Here is an 18,548-nt window from a genome sequence, read left to right on the forward strand (position 1 = left end):
ATGAACTGCTGGATTTGCTGGAGAGGGAGAAGGTGGCAGAGTAAGTTACTGTAGCACAGAGGCATGGAAGAGGAAAGAAGCTCTGTCAAGCTGTCTGTTGTCAGGCCACTGCTTTCCGTCCCCTCCAGGGGTCAAATGTCAGAACTTTATTGTACAGAAGGTGAAAGCTAGGCCCAGAGAAAGGCATGACCGGCCCAAGGTCACAGAGTGGTTTCATAATGAGGTCACAAAGAAATGGCCTCACTGCTTTGAAATCCTAGTTTTCTTCCCCAAAGGAACTTTGCTCAGGAAGTGCAAATTCATGGGTAGTCAGAACTAAAAAAAAGTAAGGCTCCAGAGAAAAAACATCAATCAACTAGTTCATTTATTAAAGAGGAGTACATCAAATTGCCTACTGTAAGGGGCATCTAACAGTTTGGACCAACCGTTTATGCCCTCTTGGGTAAGGGGAGCATACTAATCTTTGAAAAGAGAATTTCCTAGAAGGGAGTTTTCCTCTCCTCTCCGTCAAGGAGAATATTCTCTTTTTTTTTTTTTTTTTTTAAACATCTTTACTGGAGTATAATTGCCATACCATGTTGTGTTAGTTTCTGCTGTATAACAAAGTGAATCAGCTATACGTGTACATATATCCCCATATCCCCTCCCTCTTGTGTCTTCCTCCCACCCTTCCTATCCCACCCCACGGAGAATATTCTAACTGCAAGGCCCAAGGTGCTTGAATTGGTGGGAGTCAGTGAGATCCTCTGTGGTGCCCTGAGAGCAGGGCCTCCCCTGCCCCAGGAGGGAGAATCGGGCTCACAAGCAGGACTGCAAGGTAACACTCAGAATGCCTGATTTTACTCCCCAGGTAGCCCTGGTTTCCTCAAGTTGAACATCTCTGACCCTCCAGGAAGTCTTGTCCCCTCTCCCCTTAGGTGTTTTCAGAAGACATATGCATGTAACCTGAGTTAAAGAATTATTTGATTCAGTTCAACATTTGCCAAACCCTAATTATGTATCTGGTGCTGGGAATACAAAGATGAAAAGACTGGGTTTTGAAGGATGAATAGGAGTCTGCCTTGAAGCCCACTGAGTTGCTGTCAGCCAAGTGGGGAAGACCAACCTGAAAACAAATAATTGGAATTGTGTTAGAGCAGGTTTGGCCAACTTTTTATGTAAAAAGCCAAATAGTAAATATTTTAGGCTTCGTAAGTCAGATAGTATATGCCTCACTTACTCTACTCTGCCCTCGGAGTGTAAAAACAGCCATAAACAATACATAAATGAATGGTTGTGGCTGTGTTTCAATAAAATTTTATTTACAAATAGAGTCAGTGGGTCATATTTGGCTCAGAGGCCAAACAATTTGCTGAACCCTTTGTCTGAGGAATGTCATCATAATATGGAAACCAACCCTCCTAAGGGTCCATTTTCTGGTTTGTTATCAGCCTGTCTCACCTGGAAGTGCAAGTGAGAAATTTCCAGAAGCTTCAGCATTTCCAGAAGCTTCTTAAGAATTACTCAGCTTAAACCCTGGATTGAACTCTGCTGTTTACCAAACAGTTAACATAAGGACAGGTACTATACATATAACAAACTGCAATTTAACAGACAGAATGTACGGGAATCTGATGTTAAGGATAATAACTTCTCCATGATGACTTGGTGAATCCTTAGCCAGAAAAACCTCTTCTGGTCCTGTGCTGGTGTTTCTTTTGTGCCACCTCTGCTGCCGGGTTCTGTATTGCCCTCATCATGGTGTGCTGAGCCGAACCCTGGGCTTGGAGACAGACTACCCTGAGCTCAAACCCTGTTTACAGTGCTTGGTAACTGTAATGCCTGGAGCAAATTACTTAGCCTTTCTGAGCTTCTCATCTGTAAAATGGGAATAATAATATCATGCAGGGCTGTTGTAAGGACTGAATATGATAAAAGGATGTAAAGAGCCAGGTAGAGCACCTAGTGCAATAAGTATGGGTTTTCTTCTGCTGATGCCTTGGAATTGTTTCCGTGCACTCACCATCTTCATTGTGGGAAGATGACAACTCTCCTGGAGAGAAATCCTCTATGGTTCCTTCCTGTCTCAGATCATTAAGCAGCTGCAGTTGCTCATGCCTGTTCAAGTAGCAGCATACTGTAATTCATGTGCCTCAGGCCACCAAAATTTGCTGTTGGGACAGTCATTCCCAGGCTCCTGCCTTTGCCCTCCCTGCCCCCAGCCTCCCAGGCCATTGCACATCACTGTTTACCATAGCCTGCTCTCAAGCTGTGCTCAAAGACTCAAATCCTGCAGCTATTTGCATAAATCTGGACACCAAGGGAATTGCTCTATTTTACTTAAGCACATGGTTTCTTGTGGCCACAACCTCTATCCAAGGAGCATCTTTTGAATTGACCAAACTGCAAATTCAGTTCAATTCAGATTCTCTTGGTGAAGAAAAGACCCCGGCCGAGATCCACAACTGCTCCTGTCCCCTCCACAGGCCTCGCTGGGTGAGGTGTGAGCTTCCTCCTTGTCCTGCAAACTGAGGTCCTCACCCCAAACTGTGGGGCTGGGGTCCAGGGCAGAGGGCGGCGATCATGTTCACACAGGCTCCCGTTGCCAGGGTCTCAGGGTGTGCTCTCCTGGGGAGGGTTAACAGGCGCCATCTGACTCTGAGCCGAGGGGTAGATGGCATGAGTCCCTGGTGGTCATCTTCAGGAGGCAACGACATTTGAAAATCATTTAAAGGTTGAAATTTAACTCAACAAACACGTCTTTGTGTTCACCGTGCTATCTTTTAGGCAGGAACATGCAGGCTGCTCAAACCTAGTTCCGCCTCTGCAGACTGAGTTTAAAAGAGTGTGTGTGTGGCTTCCCTGGGGGTGCAGTGGTTGAGAGTCCACCTGCCGATGCAGGGGACACGGGTTCGTGCCCCGGTCCGGGAGGATCCCACGTGCCGCGGAGCGGCTAGGCCCGTGAGCCATGGCCGCTGAGCCTGCGCGTCCGGAGCCTGTGCTCCACAGTGGGAGAGGCCACAACAGTAAGAGGCCCGCGTATCGCAAATAAATTAAAAAAAAAAAAAAGAAAAAGAGTGTGTGTGTAGTAGGGGGAAGGGTGAGAGACAGGCATGGTTGTGGGGGTTGGTTTGGGCGGGGCTTCTGGGAGGATGCCGAGCCCATCAACAGGTGCAGGGGATGCAGAATGAGGAGCAGGTTCTGAGGACAGGGGCACGGTGATAAGTTTAGTCAGGGAGTAACTTAGGGCAAGAGCATTTGCTCCAGATCTGAGTTTTTCAGATCAAACTCTCATGTAGGCAGCGGAGCGATGAGGGAAGCGAAGGCTTTGGTGTTGAGAAAGACCCTGAAAGCCAGTTTTACAAAGGATAAGCTGTTTTTCCCAGTTGGAAATCTTTATTGCAAGAGCCAAAAAAGCCAACATAAGCCAGTTTAAGCAGAAAGGGGTATTTATTGGTTCTTGAAACATAAAAGGCCAGGGATATCAGGCATGGCTTGATCAGGGCCTTAGATGGTAGCCTCAGAACCTAGTTTCTTTTGGCTCTTTGCTGTGTTCTCTTTCACACTGATTACATTCTTAGACAAATTCTTTATCATCACAACAAGGATTCTGTTTTCACCTTCTTAGATTCAAGGTCTGCAGTTAGGAATAAGAATCTCATTCCCAGGGATTTCCCTGGTGGTCCCAATGCAGGGGGCCTGGGTTTGATCCCTGGTCAGGAAACTAGATCCCACATGCCACAACTAAAGACCCAGTGCAGTCAAATAAATAAATAAATATTAAAAAAAGAAGAAGAAGAAGAATCTCATTCCCAGGATGCCCAGCAAAGTCTTACTGTATCTCATTGGCTCTGGCTGGTCACATGCTCACCCTTGAGCCAATCACTGTAACAGGGAAAGTGATACAAAGATGGCCTCAGACTGCCTCCAGCCCTGGGGTTGCCAGTTAGACCCCTCGCCACTGATTATATGACTGCTCTCAGTAGGCTCCATGGACCTCAAACTCATGGGGCAGGAAGTGGGGCACAGTCTGGCAACTTAGCCAGCCCTGTACTGAGATGGGGAGACTGAGGGCAGAGTGGTGAAGGAACTCATCCCCACACAGGCCGCTGATGTCACAGTCTGCTCTTCACTCCCCCAGAAGGCTCCTGTCACCAACCCATTATAATCCTCCCTTTGGCCTCCTGAAGCACATATTGGGCTGCCCTGCAGCCCAGCCCAGGTTACCGGGCCTATTTCCACAGCTTCTGAGAACTAGGGTTCCCAGCGTGGAGATAAATAGGGGGTGGGGCTTGAGCTGGATGCTCCATCCCAGCAGGGAAGAGCTATCTACTCTGGTTGCCTTAGATTGAGCAGCTGCTTCCTATCTGCCCCGGGGGATGCTGGGAGAAGGACTTTCAGTTCTGTACCTTAGCTAGGGTTGCCCTTGCTGGCCCTGAGGTAGGGCTGTGATGTGGAACAATCCAGACCCCCTGTCCGGAAACCTCTGCTAATAACCCTTGTTCTGCCTCTGTGGAGGTTAGATAGGAACAGGAGTGACTCTGCTCTTGAGAAAGAACAAAGATCCCATTTTAGGCACAGAAGACCCAGATCTTAGTCCTGACTCTGTTACCTGACTGTGTGACCCGGCACAAGTCACTTTACCCCTCTGAGACTCGATTTCCTCATCCGTGGAATGGAAATATAATACCTCCCTCACAGAGCTGAGAGGGTTCAAAAGCTAATAAATAATATCATACCTACTGTGCTGTGTGTGGAGTAGGCCAGATGAAAGGTGTGGTTTGATTCCTAGAGTTCTTTCTTTCAAAAGGAGGATCCACCAGGTACTGAGCTCTGGACCCGCACTACGTTTCCACAGCTGGGGCACAGATGAAAGCTCTCTGCCTTCAGGCTTGGCAGATGTGGTTTTGTACAGGAAACTGCTGCGTGGCAGATGGAGGCAGCTGCAAGGTGCTGCCGTGGACCAGAGAGCACACAGCATCCCGGAGAGGTCAGGGAAGGCTTCCTGGGGAGGCAGCCTTGAGGGACACACTTGGAGCCCCAGTGCCCAGCACGACACTGACACTGAGAGCCACTCACATGTGTTTCTTGAATGAATGAATGATTTAGTCACTGTGCAGACCATCTTTTCCTTCTGACTTTCCCAAACCACTTCCTGCATGTAAACCCTGATGGTTATTCCCCAGAGCAAAGCTGGGAAGGGAGAGGGAGAAGGAGGGGTCATGGAGGGAAGAATGCAAAGAAAGGCACGCTGGGAATTGGACATTCATTTGTTATTTTTGTTTGTTTGTTTGTTTGGGGATGGGGTGTTGCCAAATCAAGGAAGAAATTTTATTTTATTTTACTTGATCATTACCATTTTTTTGGCTGTGCTACGTGGCTTGTGGGATCTTAGTTCCCTCACCAGGGATCGAACCTGAGCCCTCGGTAGTGAACGCACAGTCCTAACCACTGGACTGCCAGGGAATTCCCAAGAAATTTTCTTTTTGTTTGGAACAAAGTTCCCAAGGTGGTAGGGTGCTGTTCCTGGCTTTTCAGATTGGCCGCTCCTGGTGGCTCCCTTTAATTTCTCAGGACACCAAAGAGACTATCTTTTTTTTTTTCTTTTAACAATGCCATTATTTATTATGCAAGTAAGTCAAGCTCATTGTAGAAAAAAATGGGAAAATATAGACATAAATATTCAAAAGATATTACATTGAATTTATTCATAATTCCATTTGAAGATAACCATTTTTAACATTTGGGTTTTAACCATCTTGACCTCTGTCCCCCACCCTCATGAACAGATAGAGCCATATATTAATCTACACATATTTCACATAAGATATATATATTATATATATATATATAAATATAGATGATCTTTAAATGAAAGTAGAATCATGCCAGCTGTTTTCCCCCCCCCCCAGCCAATATATTCGAACAAAAATGACTATGTCTAAAACATCAAACCTTTACGCCTTTGAAGCATTTTGGATGGAGACGTTCTAAAATGGAACTTGCTCTCCAGTCTTTCCCAAGGAGCCAACATGGGAACTCTGCTTCATCCATGCTCACCGTGGACATGCTGGCTGTACGGCAGGGATGAATGCAGGGCCTGGGAGGCTGTCTAAGAGGCTGTCCAATGGCCCCAGGGTCTGGGCCACACAGAGTGCTTGCGTCTGCTCTTCAGAGTGTGGCTGCTTCCTTCCTTGTGGTCAGTTGTGTCTTCTGTTTTTAATCTGCTGTGGTCTGGAAAACCAGAAAACCAAGCCTAGAGAGGAGCATTATCTAGGTTTTAAGTCAAGTCCTCTGTTGCATGAGGCACAGGTGATTTGTGTTATCAGTATTTTCTTTCCCAGATGTGAGTAAAGGAACACTTCTTAAGTATTTACTATGTTCTGGATACTTTCCGTGCCTATTTTATTTAAATCTCATAGCAACACTTTGAGAGAAGTAGCTTAACCCCCTCTTACAAACAGCAGACTGGTCCCATAGAAGTTCATTGCTTTGTCAAGGGCCACTGAGCTGTAAGTGCCAGAGCTGTGATGGGACCTGGTCTGTTTCCCTCCCAAATCCCTGCTTTTCTCCTTGTACCACGTCTCATGCTTGCTGCCAATTCTGGGCTGGGTTTGGTTTGATATCATTGCCAGGGGCAGGGCCACTGGACTGGGGAGATGTTTCTGCATGGAGCAGGGCTTGGCTCCCACAAAGGTCTGAGGCCAGGCAAAGACCCGTCTCCTCAGGCAGCAGCTCCAGGGCCTGGACAGCAAGGAGAGGCCTGTAGAATCACACATCACCCAGAGAGCCCGTGGGAGGGGGCCTCATCAGTCTGTAGAGAGGGCCAGTCTCTGCTTAGCTGACTGGCCTTCTCAGATAGTGCTCATAGCTGGCACTGCTTGTTGGCCTTGATTTGGGTTAGATTAATGAGCAGGAAAAGCCCAGGAGAACATTTTCTCACGGTATAAACCAGAGGTGGCAGTTGGTAGCTGCAGACCGAATCTTGACCAGGGATGTTTTTGTCTGGCCCGCATGGTGTTTCTCTAACTTTTTGAATTACATTTAGCATTTATAAATTGGGAGATTCCATATTTAAACATCTGGGATTTGGGCTTTTCTTGAAAAATTGGGAGATCTAGCCAACAAAGATGGGTATTTTTTTCATGATCCCCCCCCCCCCCCCCGTTGAATAGTAACTGCCCCGGTTAGATGGTACCTGTGCTCTGTGGTCAGCCACACCCCATAATGACTGTCCTTCATCTCACCTGCCTGGCCCCTGAAGGATCTGAATTTGTCGCCTTTACATGAATCCTATTTTTACAGAAGCTAGTTGCCAATTAAAGCAAAGCCTTCTTAATCTGTTTATTAGTGATATGGTTTCATTCATTAATTAATTCAGCCAACATCTAGTGAGTGGCCATTATGTGTTTCACCCTGTACTGGATGTGGGTCATAAAAATATGAATATTTATTCAATATTTAAAACAGTCATAAAAATGTGAATAAGGTATAGTCCCTGCTGTTGAGGTGCTCAAATTCTAGCTGAGATGGGACCTGTGCAAATTGCTCTGGGAGAATAGAGAAGTGTGGTAAACTGAATAATTCTCCCCTGCTCCCCGCCAAGAAGTCTGTGTCCTAATCCCTGGAACCTGTTACCTTAAATGGAAAAAGGACCTTTGCAGATATGATTAGATTAAGGTTCCTTAGATTTGGAGATCATCCTGCATTAGCTGTGTGGGCCCAGTGTAATTCCAAGGGTCCTTATGAGAAGGAGGCATGACAAAGTCAGACAAAAAGGAAATGTGAGGATGGAAGCAGAGGTCAGAGAAGAGAAAAGATGCTACACTGCTGGCTTTGAAGATGGAGAAAGGGCCACCAGCCAAGGAATGTAGGCAGCCTCTAGAAACTGGAAAAGTAAGGAGATGGATTCTCCCCTAGACCCTGCAGAAGGAACACAGCCTGCTGATACTGATTTTAGCTCACTGAGACTGATTTTGGACTTCTGACCCCCAGAACAGTAAGATAATAAATCTGTGTTGTTTTCAGAGACCAAGTTTGTGGTAATTTGTCACAGCAGCCATAGGAAACTAATACAGGAAGGGAGAAATTTTTTCTAGGGTGAATGAAGGAAAGAATATTTGAATTAGATGAATAGGAGTTCATCAGGTATAGAAAGGGGATGGAAGGCATCCCAGGCATAAGGAAGAGGATCATGCAAAAGTTATAAAGAAGCAGGGCATGTTTGAAGGTTGGCTATTGGTTCATCGTGGCTGGACCATAAGGTGTATGATGGCTGAAATAAGAGATGAGGCCAGGGAGAGGGGCTGGAATCTTGACTTAGAACTGGTTACATGGGAAAAGAGACCAGTTCTAAGTGAGGATTTCTTATAATCTCAAAGATTATAAAAAAGGGAAGGGTGATCCAATTTATGTTTTAGAGAGACTGCTCTGGCATCTTGTGGATGGTGGTTGGAAGGGACCAGACCACAGGTAAGGAGACCAGTGAGACTGTTGTAGTGACCCAGGTCACACAGAGCCATGGCTGGGATGGTGGCTACGAGAAAAAGCGAAGTGATCAAAGACACCTGAACTAGGATTGACAAGACCCAGAAGCGAACTGAATGTGGGGAGTGATGACTGCTGGGTTTTTAGCTTGAGTGCATTCACTAGTACACAGGAGTGGGCTTGTGGGAGAGTAGGGCTGGGGGCAGGAAGAAATGATGGGTTCTGTTTGGGACATGGTGAGTGTGAGGGGACCATAGTGCACATGGGAAGAGCTGCCTGAAGGGCTCAGTAGTGTGCTGGTAAATGTTCAACAGCCAGCTCTCTGGGAAAAAAAGACTTTGATATATAGCATTTGCTGACTCCTGCAATATAAATATTCCCATCACGACCAATTTTAAGTTACTAACTCAACATCACTAAATGTGGAGTTAGGAAGAGGTACACAGTCAGGCACCAGCATACCACTGGAGAAGTTCCCACAAAGTACAAGAAGGAAGGGCCTAAAAATCCACCTCCTTCCCAAGACAGGCTCAGTGACTCACTGAGGCCACACACCTGGGGAAGGTAGGACCAGGCCCAGAATCTAGGAGGCAGCTTCTGGCCCTCCATTGATTAGAGGCAGCATCAAGCCCTGCTGATGGCCCCTTGGTGCCCTGGCCAGTTTTGCAGACCCGGGAATACCATGTGGTCCTTAAACCCAGGACAATGACTCATGTCACTCTGGAGTGAGTGACTCAGGGAAGAGGCTGCTGGGTGGCCTGGAACAAAGAGAACTGGGAGAGATTTATTTCTCCTGGGAGCTCAAAGGGGGGCTCAGATACTTTTCTGCTGTTCCCTGTGCCTTTGAACTGCCTCCGATTAAGCAATTGCACATATTTCCAAGAAGAAAAAAAATTTTTTTCAAGTGGACTTAGTTTTTAAAAAAAGAATTGCTAAAGTGAACAAGCTGGAGAGGAAAGCTGGGGAGATGTTCTGGCTTACTTCCTGTCCTGGCTGAGGCCGGGGCTGGGGGTGGATAGAGCTCTCGCTGTGACTTGACCACTTTTCAGGGGGTGTGGAACATGGATCCCAGGCATTTCAGGGTTTCTCCAACCCTCCCCTTCTTCCAGAGTGGCATCTAAGGTCCAAGGGGCTTCCTGAGTGCCAGAGAGTCGGGGTGAGGAGGGTGCCCATCATTTGACAAGGTGATCCTCCTGTTTCTGTCAGTCCTTGCTTAGTAGGTAACTTCTGAACCTGCCTTTTCAAGGCACCTTCAGGTCTAGCAACTGTCTGCTCCTAGGTGCACAGAAATGATTGTGTTCTCCGCCCTGTGCTCCCCACCCTACCCGCTGTGAGGATGGCTAAAGGCCTCATCTATCAAGTCATATCAAATAGCCATTTCCTCTCTCTGGGGTCTTCTCCTCTGGGTTCTGTCTGGGAAATGGGGCCCAGGACCTCTCTGCTCTCAGATTTGGGGATCTTTTCCCGCTTCCCCAGGGAAGCAGGGCACAGGCCCCGTTCTCAGGGACTCACCAGAGTCTACCCTCTCACTGCTTCCTCTCCACTTTTCCTGTCTTTCCTTTGTCCCATAATCTTTACTAGTCTTGGGTTGGGGGGAGATTTACCGTTACTTAGGATGTTTTTGCCCAAATCCTTTTTTCTGTGCACTGAGCCCTTCCTGTTTCCCTAAGGGCTAGTTCTTTGTGATATATAAGGCAGAGATAGACTCCCTTTCCTCTATCTCCTGCTGCTACAACTGCCCCCAGCCCCCCTCCTGGGCAGTGAGCACAGAATGGCCTCCCTGTTTGCCCGAGGGGAAGGGCAGTGGGGGAAAGGAGATGCGAGGGGAAGCAAGGAGTCTGTTAGGATTCCAGACATGCCACCTACTTGGGTAGCCCCTGCACGTCCCCCAGCAGCTGAGCATCGTGCACACTCCTGTGCTCTTCCTCTGAGGGCTCACCCGGCCTCCCCTCTTGCGTATGGCCCTGGCAGAGGTCTCAGCAGATGCTGGCTCACCCTCAGGGCTAGAATGGGTTCTGAATCAGGGGAGGAAGGCACCCCCAGCCAAAAGAGCCCGTGAGAGACCCTTGGGACTGGAGAGCATGGCCAGAGTGTGCAGACTCCAGGCCAGAGTGTCAGGAGTGCTCAGGGACTCCTTGCCGAAGCACCGCTGGGCCGCAGCCCCTGTACTCCCAGCCCCTGGACCAGAAGGGTTGTGGTGATGGGGAGAGGTCATTGAGGGGGTCCCTTCCGGTCCCTCATCCTCCCCTCTCTGTTGCCCCCAAGGCCCCTTCCTTCTACCCTTCTACACCCCACCCTTGCTCCCCACTCCTCCTTTCAATCCAAATCTGCTTTCAGGATGGAAACTTGGGGCTCCCACTGACATGCCGAGGACTGTGCCCCCTTCAGTCCTCCATTCTCCCATTTATCCTGTGCAGCCTGAGCACTTGCACAGGTCTCAAGCTAGGTCTCATCTCTCCCTTGCAGAATGACAGCCTCTGTGCTTTGGGAGTCAGCACAGGGGTGGCAGAAAGGTCAGGGTCTTTGGAACCAGATAGACTCAGCACTGACCACAGCACAGATCTGGGACAGGCCACATCATAGAACTGAGCTTAGACCCAGGACTGAGCACTGCACAGAGCTTGGATGACCACAGTGCAGACGTGGGGCTGACCACAGTACCGCATGCTGTTTCTGTAAACCCACCACTGCAGCCACTGGTTGCCCGACAGCAGAGTGAATGGCCCCTGGTGGGTTTAATTCCAATTATGTCTGATGGTCTTTTATCTGATTGTCAGTACAGAGGAGAAGCCCTGGCCAAGCCAGGACTCTGCCTCCTTAAATTGCCAGAAACAAAGCCAAGAACTCTGCCACCCAGGATGAACACCAAACTCTCTGGGCCTTGGTTGCGTTTTGGTGATGCCGTGGCTCAGAGAACTCAGCTGCCCGATTCAGAGAATAGGAAAGGAACTCATTGAGGGTATAGTCTGTGCAACACCCTGCGTGTATTTCCTAATTTAATCCTTACAACAACTTTAAAATGCATGTACATACATTTTATGTATGTATGCCTCCATTTTACAGATGAGGAAACTGAGGCCAAGAGGAGACTAATCCAGCAAGAAAGAGGCAGAGGGAGAATTAGAACCCAGTCTGCCAAGGTCCAGAGCCCTCTCACAGCATCTCAAGGTTAGGAAGCAACATAGGGCTATTGTGAGGGAGACCCCAACTTGGACTCACTTGGGGTACAGGACTCAGCTCCGCAGTTGGCCAGGTCTAGGAACCCACAGAGGCACCTCTTAGCACTTTGAGCTGATCTCTGATGCCCAGGGAGATTTTCCAGGTGTATCCAGTGCTGCCTGGGGCGGATACAGGGAGCTGGGAACATCTTCACTCACCCAAGATCAGAGGCACTGCCAAGGGATGCCTGCTTTCACAGCATGGACACATCAGCTTATTATTTACTAAAAGCAAACCTTTCAAAATAAGAAGCCAGAAGGCTGACATGTGTAGTGGGGATGGGGGGCAGGGTTCTGGGACCTTCTCTGGCTGCTCCTCACTCACAGGTGTGACTTTGGTCAAGTCCCTGCCCCTGCCTGGGCTTGTCGGATGGGAGCAGGGGTAGGACTGGCCCTTCTCCAGTGGCCTCCTTGTCATCCTCTGAGTTTGCAGAGGGACTGAGAGGGATGTGTGTGCAGCCACCCCAAACAATTCCCTCCATCGAATTCTTCATCTAGAGATAGACCAGTGGTATTAATAGCAACTTAATCTCTTTCAAATTCTTTGTGCTGCTAAAATGAAAGCAAAAATTCAAAGCTGGAAGAACAAAAAAAAAACCCTCCCTTCTGAGAATTCTGAGTCACTCCAGAAAGGTCAGTGGAGTCTAGGTTAACTCATTATTTCCCAGAAGGGCCTCTGGCTCTTCCGACACCCAAAGCTTAACAGAGGGAACGTGAGAGCCACTCAGTTTGCAGGCTGTGCTCCTGGGACACTGTGTTTTCAGAGCGGGGTTTGGTCTCTTCTGGACTGGTCACAAGGCTCTGGGAGAGGCATCCCAAGGGCCACTGTAAGAGGCCACTGCTTACCAAGAATGCCACCCATGAGCTAGTGGACTTGGCCCTGCAGGGAGCTGGGGAGTCAGACTGACCTGTGGTTGACTTCCAGCACTGCCACTCATGGGTGATGCGACTTAGGGCAAGTCTTTGAGCCTCTGTTTCCTCGTCTGTAAAATGAGACTAATCATAATGTTAAGAATAATAGTACTTACACTATCCACCTCAAGGCTTGCTGAGAGCACCAAAGGGGATGTAAAGGCCCTTGAGAAATCATGACTCTTAATGTTGGCCCCTGTGCCTGCTGGCACGTAGGCAGCCCCACAGGAAGCCACCCCCCTCCCATGACTGAGATGGGCAGGATGGAGGTGTTCTGCCAGTTGTGGATGGGCATGCCTGTGCTTTACGGCTGCTCTGTCAGAACAGCCCCCTCCTGCCCTCTCCCCACAGCCCACAGGGTCCTACAGCAGCTATTCCCAGGGGCAGAGTCTCTGCTACTCACTAACAAGTGTGGGCCTTTCTGGGGTGAAAGGTAGGATGGACAACTAATGAACAGTTGTATAAATAGAAGATTAAGAAGTTGAGTGGTTGAACACATGGACCCACAGACTGATGGATGGATGAGTGGGTGCGCTCGCCACCCCACATAGTGGGGATCATGCAGCCCCTGACAGTGGGCCCGCTCTTTTGTCCCTGTAAAACCCCTAGCCTCACAACCTGCTGCTTCCTCTCCCCTGCCCCACCACTATCTTATCCCCTCTGGGAATGCACACTGCAACTCTCCCCTGCAGGACGGCGAGAACCCATGTGGCGTTCAGCTGCTACACACTAGCAGAACTCCTGGTGGAGGGGACAGAGTAGAAGAGGGGAGAGAGGAGGGGCCTTGAATCAAACTAGCCTGGGTTATAACCCTTGGCCTGCCACTTATTAGCTGTGTGGTCTTGAGCAAGTTGTTGCAGCTCTCTGATCCTTAGTTCCTTAATATATAAAATGGAAATAATAAACAAGATAGCATCTGAAATGCACCTCGCATAGTGTCCGATATTCAGTAGGCGACCTAGAAATAGCTGATGAATAAAAAGGAATAAAAGTATATTAGTTTGCTTTCTTTACTGAATAACCAGGGGCAGATAAAAATATTTAAATGTGGTTTAGAGGCTTTTGGCCTTTTCGGTGACACAAATCATTGGATAGTTATTCCAGCAGAGGCTTTGGTAATTTGTGCCAGGAACAAAGGTAGCTGGACCAGTCAAGTTGCTTCACTTCTCTGCACCTCAGTTTTCCTTCCTGTAAAATAGGCCGAGCTGTATAGTTAAGCACTGGCTGGGGGCAGAAAGAGTAGAGTCCAAAGGGCTGATGGCGCTTGGCAATGACCCACCTAACCCTTTGCTGACCAAGCTGGAGAGGCAGCAAGAAGGGCCCTGAAAATGGGTTAAAGAAGGAGCGACTCAGAGACCAAACATCACTAAATATTTTCTCCTTTTTTGGGTCGTTGCTCTAGATCACCACTTCCTGGAGACTATATTCTAAACTTTGCTGTGATGGATGCGAGGTCCACGTGCCCACGAGCTCCAGAGGAACCCAGATGTCACCCTGGGGGAGGGACTCTGCTTTTACCTTGCTATTTTAAGCAGCGAGTTTACAATAATGGATGGGAGAGAAAGCGATGGGGCAGGAACAGCATGGGAATGGCCTGGGAGGATGGGGCTGCTGGGGCTCCCCCTGAGGAGCTTGGGGTTCCATCCTGTCAAGGGTGGGACCTCAGCCAGCCTCCACTCTGCTTTATCCTGCAGTAGCTGACACCTCTTAGTGCTTATCTGACTTAATTCGTTTCTGTTTTACTTTGCTTTCTGACCCAGGGACTGACTTAAGGTCTTTCTTGAAGAGCAGGAGGTGAAGGAAAGGAAGTGGAGGTATTTCTGATGCGACTTTGGAATTCCATGGTCCTAGAATCCTATGGGATGGGGCCCTCAAATCTGTGGTTTTTTGTGATTAGGAGGAGATCAGGATTTCAGGGACTCCCAGGGTTAGAAAAGGCCCCTGAAGTGGGTTAGGAATCCTATGACCCTTGCCCCAGCCTTTGATGAAACTCTCCCAGGAATGGGGAGCTCATTACCTTAAAGAGTAGCGCATTTCATTTTCCGATGGTTCCAACCACTAGAAAGTTTTCCCTTGCCTTGATCTCACCTTTCAGTCATTGGCCATGCATCTACCCTTCGGGGACAATAGAATTACATGAATGGCTTTCAAATATCTGCAAAGAGGTTTTATTTCTTCCTGTACCTTCTCTTTTCCAGGCTAAAGGTCTTTAGTTCTTTAAACACAAATTCTTGTCCTGCTTCCCCTTTTTTTTGGCAGTACGCTGGCCTCTCACTGTTGTGGCCTCTCCCGTTGAGGAGCACAGGCTCTGGACACGCAGGCTCAGTGGCTATGGCTCACGGGCCCAGCCGCTCCACGGCATGTGGGATCTTCCCGGACTGGGACACGAACCCGTGTCCCCTGCATCGACAGGCGGACTCTCAACCACTGTGCCACCAGGGAAGCCCCTGCTTCCCCTCTTTTGAACATGCCCCAGATCATCTGAATCCCTCTTAGCATGCAGAGCACAATACACTTCATGTAGATTAAGACATAAAAGAAAAGTAGAACTGTCAGCTTCCCTGTTTTGGAAACCATACTCCTATTAAGACAGCCTGGATGGACTTCCCTGGTGGTGCAGAGGTTAAGAATCCACCTGCCAATGCAAGGGACATGGGTTTGAGCCCTGGTCCGGGAAGATCCCACATGCCGTGGAGCAACTAAGCCCGTGTGCCACAACTACTGAGCCTGCACTCTAGAGCCCGCGAGCCACAACTATTGAGCCCTCGTGCCACAACTACTGAAGCTCGTGCATCTAAAGCCCGTGCTCCACAAGAGGAGAAGCCACCACAATGAGAAGCACACACACCACAACGAAGAGTAGTCCCCGCTCGCCGCAACTGGAGAAAGCCCACGTGCAGCAACGAAAACCCAATGCAGCCAAAAGTAAATAAATTAAATAAATTAATTAAAATAAAATAAAACAGTATTAAAAAAAAAAAGACAGCCTGGAGACCTGCACACACATCACACATCATTTTAAGAGTTTTCTTTGGATGTGTAGTGCACTTCTCTGGTAGAATTGGGGTTTGTGGGTATTCTTTTGCTACCCTCAAACTCTGTTACCATATGCTTTGCCCAGCACCACTGTTGTCACTGCGGCTGACATCCAAGTCAAGGCGATAGTAATCAATCCCAGAGCTCACCTTTGGGCAAACCCGATGCTGAGTTTACTTATACAGAAGCAACCTGAGCTGGGAGGCACAGCATGCCCTGGCCCCAGAGCTCTCATTCCCAAGAGCCAGGTTAAATCTGTCTTCTTGACCATGACCCACCTTCCTGTCCCACCTCCTCCACTAGGCCTCCAGCTATTCTGTTCAGAGAAATTCAGTCAGCATTTCAGTGTTCATGATTCAGTCTAAACACCATTCTAGCGTGGACTCTTCCCTAAAACTGTATTCCACTCGTCCCAATTTCTGGAGTTAGGGACCCTTTTCTGGGACCCTGCAGCTTCTCACTTCCAAAGTGTTTACCTCTTAATCTTGTTCTCCAACTTCCTCCCACCATTGGACTCCGTGTTCCTTGAGGGCCAAGACCACATTTTCATCATCCTTATGGTAGAGTAGGTGTGAGTGTTGGTGGTGAAGGAATGAATGACTCTGCTCACAGATCATCTTCTTGAAATGAGATTTCTTGAGCCGACCAGCAGGGGTCACCCCAACTGTTTCAGAGCTGTATAGGGCTCCCTGTCCACCGCAGAGAATGACAAAAGCCAAGATGGTGGTCACAATGACTAAAACTCCGGGGCTAAAGTTCTCCAGTTCTTTAAATACAAGTCAACAAGCATTTCTGGATGAACCTTCTGGGTATCCGTGATCAATAAGACCCCTTGCCTGCCTCAGGGAGCTCAGTCAAAAGGTGTGTGTTAGCTGGGGGCATCTGTCAGAGCTGTGACTGATGCCACATCTGAGCTGCACCACAGCACTCTGGCTCTAGGGCCTTCGCAAACCATTTCTGTGGTACAGGAAGAACACTTGGTGTCCTGGGCGATGGCAGGGCTTCCTGGCTTCTCTTCCTGCAGCCTCCAGCAGACAGCATCTTGCATAGGACCCAGGGTATAGTGGATACTCAGTAAATGGCAATGTCCTTCGTTTGCCCTGTGTGTGTCCCAGCAGCCCCCTGACTGCAGCCGAGGGCAGGGTCTGAGGACGACATCTGCCTCTGGTGCCTTTCATCTGCTGTCTCCCAGAGCAGCTCCTTCAAGGAACCTCTGAAGTTGCAGAACCAGGCCGGTTGTTGGTTTTTCGGGTCCCTGGAGGTGTCATCCATCCCCCTAGGGCAGGGGACCTAAAGGAGTTTAGGGGTGGGAAGAGCCCAGGCAGAGCCCCCTGGACCTTCTGGGCTGCAGAACAGCATGCAGGTAGCCTCTGTGAGCACCTACTCCATGCTGGGTGCTCTGTCTCTTTTCGTCCTAGGGACAGTCCCACCTGGGAGACATTCTTATCTCTGTTCCCCTGACGAGGAAACCAAGGCTCAGAGGTGAAGCAAAGGTTCAAGGCTACACAGCCAGTGAGTGGCAGAGTGAAGACTCAGATCTAGGTATCTGGTTCCAAAGCCTGTGCTCTATCTACTATTTCTGCTCTCCTGCCTCTCCAGATGGAGACCTGACATGACTGGCCCCCTTTTCTGAGAGGAAGAAGAGGAGCCAGACCCATTGGCTCAGGTTTATTGGAGAGATTTTGGTCCTACACCTCTTGACTGGCAAGAAACATGAAAGTGTGAAAGCGCAGTTAGTACTTACAAGTAACAGTCGTTAGTAGTTACAAGTTAGTACAAGTAGTTACAAGTTAGTAGTTACAAGTAAACCCAGTTCAAACTGACTTAAACACTAAGAGACTTAATTGTTTCTGTAACTGGCTAGTTCAAAAAGAGTTTCAGCTGCAGGTGAGCTTTGATCAGGGCTCCAGCTCCGTTTCTCTGCAGATCTCCTGGGTCTGCTCTCCTCTGGGCATGTCAGATTTCTCCTCAGTCTGACCTTCCTCGTGGAAGGAAAATGGCGTCTGCAGCACCAGGTCTCACATCTGCACACTCCACCACCTGGAGCAAGAGAAAGCATCTGGGTCCCAGAGCATTGCCACATGCTCATTGGCTTAGGCTGGACCCATTGTCTATCCCTGAGCCAGTCACTGAGGCAAGATGGATGAGATTATGCTGACTGGAGTCAACCCCGGCCAGGCCTTACCCCATGGGGAGGGTTAAGTGTAGCTTTGGGGAAGCAACCCAAGGTTGCTGAGGGCAAGCACTGCACAAGGCACAGGAGACTCACCCTGGCTGAGCCTCCAGACTGATGACTTTAGCAGGCCTGACAGGTCCAATGAGAGCTGTCCTCAAGTGAGAGAGCCCTGTACTGAGGGTTAGAAGAGCTGCTGAAGGGCATGAGGTGAGCCATGGGGCAGGAAGTTGGGAGACACCATCCTTTCCTCCTGCCCCACCTGGCCAAGCAAGGCTGTGTGGTATAGTGGCCTCCAAATCAGGAAGATCTGGATTCAAATGCTTCGTTCTTTGTATGATTTGGGCAAGTGACTTCTACTCTCTGAAGCAGTTCTCTCATCTATAAAATGTGAATAGTAATGCCTGCATCAGAGGTCATCGTGAGGATTAATTTAGGTGATGTCGGTAATGCTCCTAGGATGGTGCCTGGCACCCAGTAGCTGCTCAACACATGTTTGACAAATCCAAGTCTGGCTCCCAATGGAGTGTCCTCCATCGGCTATGGCTTTGAGGAGTTCGAAGCACTCTTCTCCCTTCTGGGATCGCTGTGTTTACTGTATGGCCCAAATTAGATGCAAAATCTCTGGGTCACCTCTGACTTTGTAAACAGAGCCAGGGAGCAGGAGGAAATGCAATTCCAAACGCCCTCTGCTCGCCTACTTTAGCCCTTGTTGATGCAAACTCAAGCAGGCTCTCTCCGCG

At 48.8% G+C, this 18,548-nt stretch overlaps 1 protein-coding gene across 5 annotated transcripts in view; it reads left to right on the forward strand.

Moving 5' to 3' along the window:
* Nucleotides 1-18,548, forward strand: part of IRAG1 (inositol 1,4,5-triphosphate receptor associated 1) — a 177,851-nt gene that overhangs the window by 80,671 nt on the left and 78,632 nt on the right. The gene's annotated exons all lie outside the window — the stretch shown is intronic.

This window comes from Stenella coeruleoalba (genome assembly GCF_951394435.1).
Source record: "Stenella coeruleoalba genome assembly, chromosome: 8".
In the NCBI taxonomy this organism is placed as follows: domain Eukaryota; kingdom Metazoa; phylum Chordata; class Mammalia; order Artiodactyla; family Delphinidae; genus Stenella; species Stenella coeruleoalba.